General features: G+C 39.5%; 1 long non-coding RNA gene across 1 annotated transcript; it reads left to right on the top strand.

The window, feature by feature from the left end:
* Positions 1–5,215: 5,215 nt before the first annotated feature.
* Positions 5,216–6,175, top strand: LOC140180830 (uncharacterized). Its single transcript, XR_011874824.1, has 2 exons — positions 5,216–5,459; positions 5,591–6,175. It is a non-coding gene; the product is annotated as an uncharacterized lncRNA (long non-coding RNA).
* Positions 6,176–6,485: the final 310 nt, after the last annotated feature.

Here is a 6,485-nt window from a genome sequence, read left to right as displayed (position 1 = left end):
GAGCAAGGTGGACAGGTTGATACAACTGATGAGTTTCGTCAAAAGATTGTGCAGATGATTTGTTTGTTGCCCCATTTAGAAACTTTTCCTTTTCTTCCTTCTTGGTGGCCAACCTAAAAGGAAAGAAAAAGAAAGAAAATTAAGCCTACAACAAAGATATTAAAGCAAATAGAACATAGGCGGGGGCTAATTCCAAATAAGGGTAAGGTTCTCACTACATGGTAGCTACAACATGTGAGTGAGAAAACAATATAAGCTAAGGCATATTAACTAACACTTGATGCAAGAGTAAATTCAAAGCATGAAGAGCATATTGAGCATCAAGATCAAACAAGAAAGAGTGGGTCATGAAAAATAATATTAGGTCATATCAATGCACAAAGACACAAGAGTCATATAAGATTAAGCATTCATTTAAAAGTTTCATCACCCATCAATATCAAACAAGTCAAGAAGCACCAAAGCAATGCAAGAAATTCTCAACAATTGACTAGGAAAATTGAACACCATTATTAAAATAAGAAACTCAAAAAAAATAAAATAAAAATGGGCTATAAAAACAAAATGAAAATACAAAGAATAAAAGTATGCGAATGCAATGGACAAAAGAAAATGAAAGATGAGAAAAAAAAAATTTTACCGACGCGGACGCGTCGTGCACGCTTACGCGCCGATGCGCAGATTGGCCGAAGGACGCGTACGCGCCAGGTGCGCGCACGCGTGGGTGGGATTAGGCGCAGGGCACAGTGTCAGCTCAGAGTTGGCCCAACTCTCTGGAAAATGTACCAGAAGTGCGTACGCGTGCATTGCGCAATTAGAATCAAGGACGCGTACGCGCCAGCTGCGCGTACGCGCGGGTTTGTTTGTGCCTTAGGCCCAATGTTCGCACAATGCAGGCCTAACTCTCGGGTTTTTTTGGCTGGGGGTGCAATTTTTGCATCCACGCATACGCGCCATGTACGTGTGCGCATGGATGGTCGAAAATGCTTGAGGCGTGCGTACGCGTGCATGACGCGTACGCGTGGGTTAGTGCTTTATTTTTCAAAAATTTTTTCATGTTTTTGCACCAAACTAAGCTTTCCAAACCTCAAAACAGCTACCAAAACATCCTAAAACCTTATTTAACATATTATACTACCAAATATACTCGACTAACTAAACTAAACATGAAATTAAACTAATTCTATTAATATGTATAAAAGAGAAAAATGAAAAGAATTTACCATGGTGGGGTGTCTCTCACCTAGAACTTTTGTTTATTGTCCTTAAGTTGGACTTATGGGGAGCTCCTCATCAAGGTGGCTTGTACTTGAAGCTATCTTTGAACATCCACCAATGCTTGAATCTCTAATAAGCTCCATTCTTCAAATTTAATATCTTCAAGCCTTGATGGAGTTCCGCACAAGCTATGAGCTCCCAAAGGTGATTCTCCTTGTGTGATCTAGGATCCCACACTTTATTTTCGCACCCATCTTGAAGTTGATCATTATTATTAGTCCATCCGGGTGGTGTGACCTTAGAATTCTCATTTAAGTGACCAAACATCCTCCTAAACCCAAGCAATCTAGCTCTATACCAACCCTTGCTATTAAGCTTTGAACATGTCACCATAACCATCTCCCTCTTGCTCTCAAAGCCATATATATTTCTAAGTTGAGAATCCATCTTAAGCAAACCATATTCAAGGGGAATAATAAAGCTTAAGTATAAGGAATTTACCCACTTGAATAAAAGAATGGATGGTGATGGCTTGGGTAGAAGTATCTCCAATGTCCTTGCAAGTTATACTCCCTTATATTATTCCTTAACTACCTCCACCTCTTCACAAACTTCTTCACTTTCAATCCTTTGTTCATCAATTTCATCTAACTCTTCTCCATCACTCAAATCATAAATGGGAGGAAGGGAAAAATATACCTCCACATTGCTTTCTATCTCATTGGGAGAAGGTTCTTCAAATTCAAAGGATTTACCACCAAGAGGGTTGGATGCATGATCTTCATCTCCAAGGAAACTCAAGTTTTGCTCCATTCCTTCCAAGTCTTCCTTCAACAATTGTCTTGGGGGTTGTGTACTCTCCTCCTCAACATCAAATTCAATCATCTTAGAGAGGTTTTCTATGATTTTAGCTTCCCATGGAAGTTCCGCATCTCCTAGGTCTTCAACCACTTCTTTCTCTTCTTCAATGATCATGGGCTCCTCCAATTGCTCTAATACAAAATAACATCCCTCATTTTTCACCGGAGTTTCTAATCTCTCCTTCATGCTATGCTTTTCAATTAATTCTTCACATGTGACCATGGGAGTGCTTTGAGTGCTCAAGTATTGGGAGGCTAAAGTGCTTACCACCATAGTCAAGGTAGCCACAAATTCTAGTGTCTCCCTTTGCATTTCTCCTTGCCCTTGAAGTATGAGGCTAAGGATTTCATCCATTAGAGATTGGGGTAGATAAGAGGGTTCATTGTCTTGGAGAAAGGGTTCATGGTAGGAAAGTGGTTCTTCTTGGTAAAGTGGTGGTGTATATTGAGGTGGTTCTTGGGAGTATTGATATTGGCATGGTGGCTCCATGTATGGCTCATATGGTTCAAAAGGTGGTTGATAAGATGGATATGGATTATGGTCATATGGAGGTGCTTGGTGGTAGGAGGCTTGTGAGTATGGTTGAGGTTCATGTTGAGGATATGACTCGTAGGCATATGGTGGTGGTTCTTGTTTCAAGGGGATTCACCATGGCCATTGGATTGATATGCATCAAAGAATGACTCTTGTTCATAGTCTATTGGTGGAGGTTGTTGCCATGAAGATTGATCATATGCATATAGTTCCTCCCACCTTTGATTGTCCCATTCTTGATACACATCCTCATTGATCTACAAGAAAAAAGGCCTATGGCCACGCTTTTTTTTTGCCACGCTTTAAAAGCGTGGCCAAAAGTGGTCAATGGCCACGCTTTTGTGAGGGTGGCGATTGAATAGAGATTCAGCCACGTTTTTTTCTCCACGCTTCATAAGCGTGGCGAAAAGGGTCAATGGCCACGCTTTTGTAAGGGTGGCAATTGATTAGAGATACAGCCACGTTTTTTTCTGCTACGCTTTAAAAGCGTGGCCATAGAATGAAACGGAGACATTTTGAAAACGTGGCGACAAAGTCTCATTACAATAACGTTTATAAAACGTGGCCGTTGCCTGTTATCTTTTGGCACGCTTCAAAAGCGTGGCCAAAAGGTTTAGAAAAAAAAACTTTTGTATGTTCAAAACAGTTTTGAGAGACTCTCATGAAACCCAACCTTGCAAATAACCCTAATAATCCCAGCACTCACATGCACAATGCCTCCGCCGCTTACAACCCCTGCACTGACGGCAAAATCCTATCCTGAAGAACAAAGAACATTGCCGGCGCTCATAATGCCTCCATCGGCACTCCCACCATCTCTGCTCCCACCATAAACCCCTAACCATCTCCTCTTCACTCCCATCATCGCTGCTCCCACTAGAGCCTCCTCATCGCGCCTCCAACCCTAAACGCAGACCCTCTTCATCGCGCCTCCAACCCTAACCCCAGAGGCTCTTCATCGCGCCTCCAACCCTGACCACAAAGGCTCTTCATCGCGCCTCCAACCCTAACGGCAGAGCTTCATCGCGCTTCCAACCCCTCCTTCAGCACTCCCTCCGTTGGTGCTCTCTCTGTCTCAAATGCTCCTTGAGTGATAGTGACGACGACGATGGATTGAACATTGTCTTGAACGACGATGAAGGCGTTTGCAACGGTCTTCCACCTGTTGCTCGTTGTGATGACGTGGATGATGATTGCAGCTGGTTCTGATCTCTTGCAACAGTTGGAGGATATCCTTGAATCCGACCCTCTAGTGTAAGGTTTAATGATTTTATGAACTGAAAATTGATTTACTGGTTGCTATTGTTAGTTGTTTGAGAAACTAGTTAAGATTTAGGCCATTTAGTAGAGAGCTTCTACTAGGTATCTAGAAACAAATGTCTAGTTTTATGTTTTAATCTTGGTGGTTAATGTTGTTCTCTTGTCATAGTTGCTTGACCTAACAATATCATTTTGTCTTTGTCTAACATATTTTTACTTGAGCTTTTGGATCCAGTGATGAGGTGGGATTTATTCACATATCTCAATCTTTGCCTTGTAATTTTGTACATACCACTTTGGATCCACTTCATTTCAGTTGCTTTCTCAATCTTGCTGACTGCTTGTACTTCATCAACTGTGTTTTCATGTTAGACTTAATTAGTTAATTATCATTGTTATTTGGTTTGATGATTGGTGCTACATGAAACTGTCATTGCATGTGTATTTTTGTTGCATATTCTTCTGTGTTTTTCATTCTTTTATGATATGATGTTGTTGTACTTGATTTCATTGGGTGTAGGAGTTCTTGGAAAATGAAAATCTTGGCTTTTTCCTATGGGATCTATGTGCTTTTGATAATTGAAATATGAGAATTCCAGAATGGTTGTTGGGATCTATGTGCTTTTGATTTCTTTGTATGATACAAGATTGCCATTTTCATCTCATACCTCCAGGATGTGAAACCCTTTTCAATCATTTCTTTTACAGACAATTATATGATATAGGCATTTATGACTATGACTATGAATATCCCCTGCTTTTTCTGTTTCATATGCTGATTCCTTTTGTGATTTTGTAAATGTTGGACACTAGATTTCTCAACAAAGTAAATGTGCAATGCAGGTTTAGTCACACAAAGTTCTAAACCAACTGGAAATGGGTCGCGGGGTCAATGCTGGTGGTGGTCAAAGCTCTTTGGGTTATCTCTTTGGCAGTGGAGAAACAGCGGCCGCAAGCAATATCCAAAGAGCAAGCAATCAAGGTCAGCCTGCAAATGGTGGACATACTCCTTCTAATGTGCATGCTGCATCACCACCATCCGAGGCAATGCAAAGTTCTTTCCAATTGGACTTTTCAATTGGACTGCATAATTTACTTCACGGTAGAGTATGTTAGCCTAGAAAGTTCTAGAATACTTGCCAGTTTTGTGTTATAATAGATAGGATTGAAAATTTCTTATTGTTCATTTTATTCTCAGCGTCATATATATGTCTCAGCCAGTCTCATAAGTTAGAACATTGGCATCAATATTATTCATCTACTTATATAGACTTTATTTGTTTGTAAACATGTTCCCAACAAGTTCCAGTTTCAATTGACCACTTGTTTTTTAATAAAACCATCCTCCTTGAGCCATATCATGTGTACACTAAAACTTACATTCTAGACTTGATGAGGAAAAATCAGCTTTGGAAAAATATGTATGCAATTGATATTTTACTGCAAAATATTGAGTTTTTATATGCATATTGCAAAAAGTTAGTAGTTTCCAAGGAGAAGCAGCACTCCATGTTGTTGGATGAACTTCATCTGTCTGCGCTCGTACTTTCATATTCACCCAAAAGTGAACAAGCTTGGAATCATAGGTACTGCATGTACATTTCTTCTTATGACTAGTCCCAATCCATAAATTGATAATGTTTCTTAGATGAAAAAAAATATATTTGTTTGAATCTTGACTTAATTAATCCTGAGGTCTTACAACTGATATTTCTAGGCAGTGGGTGATCAAGTCAATGTCCGCAGATTGTTCAAACAAGGCGGCGAAGGTGGAAACAAACAAGGACAACAAGGGAATGCGTCAGAGGGAGAAGAACGAGCTAGCGAATCACCTTGTGAAACTGAGTCGCAGCGCGGCGTGATGAAGAGTTCAGATAAACCTCCGAAGGGGTCGAATTCAGGAACCCTAGCTGCTGAATCACCTGTTGTGAACAATCAGAGTGATGGTACAGTTTGGTTTCAATGAGTATTTGCATTTTTTTAATCTTAAAAAATCTAAATGAGTGATTTCTTTGTGGTGAAATGGTCCGGTTGGGGAGCCCTGCTACGCCGAATATGGATGTCAAAGCTGAAAGTAAGGTTAGAGCATTTCCATGATAACTTGTTACTATTTTTATTATGTTTCTTAAATCGAGATTTTAAGTATTGTTTTGCTGTGATTGTTTTAAATTTTGTGGGAATCTCACTCTTCTTGTTCATCTGCTTGAAGTTGTAAATTGTACTTGTACATATGTGATACGTGAGAAGGGCTGGTTTTGGTGAGTAATTGGGGAATCGGAAATGGTTGGTAACAAAAAAAATATTAGCCAAAACATGGTAGGTTTCTTTGGCATATATATCTGGAATTCTGATATTCAAATGAACTGTATCATGTTCTTAATTTTACACATTGCTGCTAAAACATTTGAAATTCAATGAGGTTTGAGTGGAACATGGATATGATATTGAGTAGAAAGATTAATTGTAGTATTTAAGTTTAACTTTGTTTCTTTACTTTCTTACTATCATCTGCCAATGTTATCTCATGTTTGTGCAGAATAAGATCTAGATATTGGAGATTGTTAACAGATAATTACTTTTAGGTTATTTGAACAAAGAACAAGATGGAGACT

Source organism: Arachis hypogaea, chromosome 17 (genome assembly GCF_003086295.3).
Source record: "Arachis hypogaea cultivar Tifrunner chromosome 17, arahy.Tifrunner.gnm2.J5K5, whole genome shotgun sequence".
Lineage (NCBI taxonomy): Eukaryota > Viridiplantae > Streptophyta > Magnoliopsida > Fabales > Fabaceae > Arachis > Arachis hypogaea.
The sequence above is the reverse complement of the archived record's forward strand: the minus strand, read 5'-3'. Positions and strand labels throughout refer to the sequence as shown.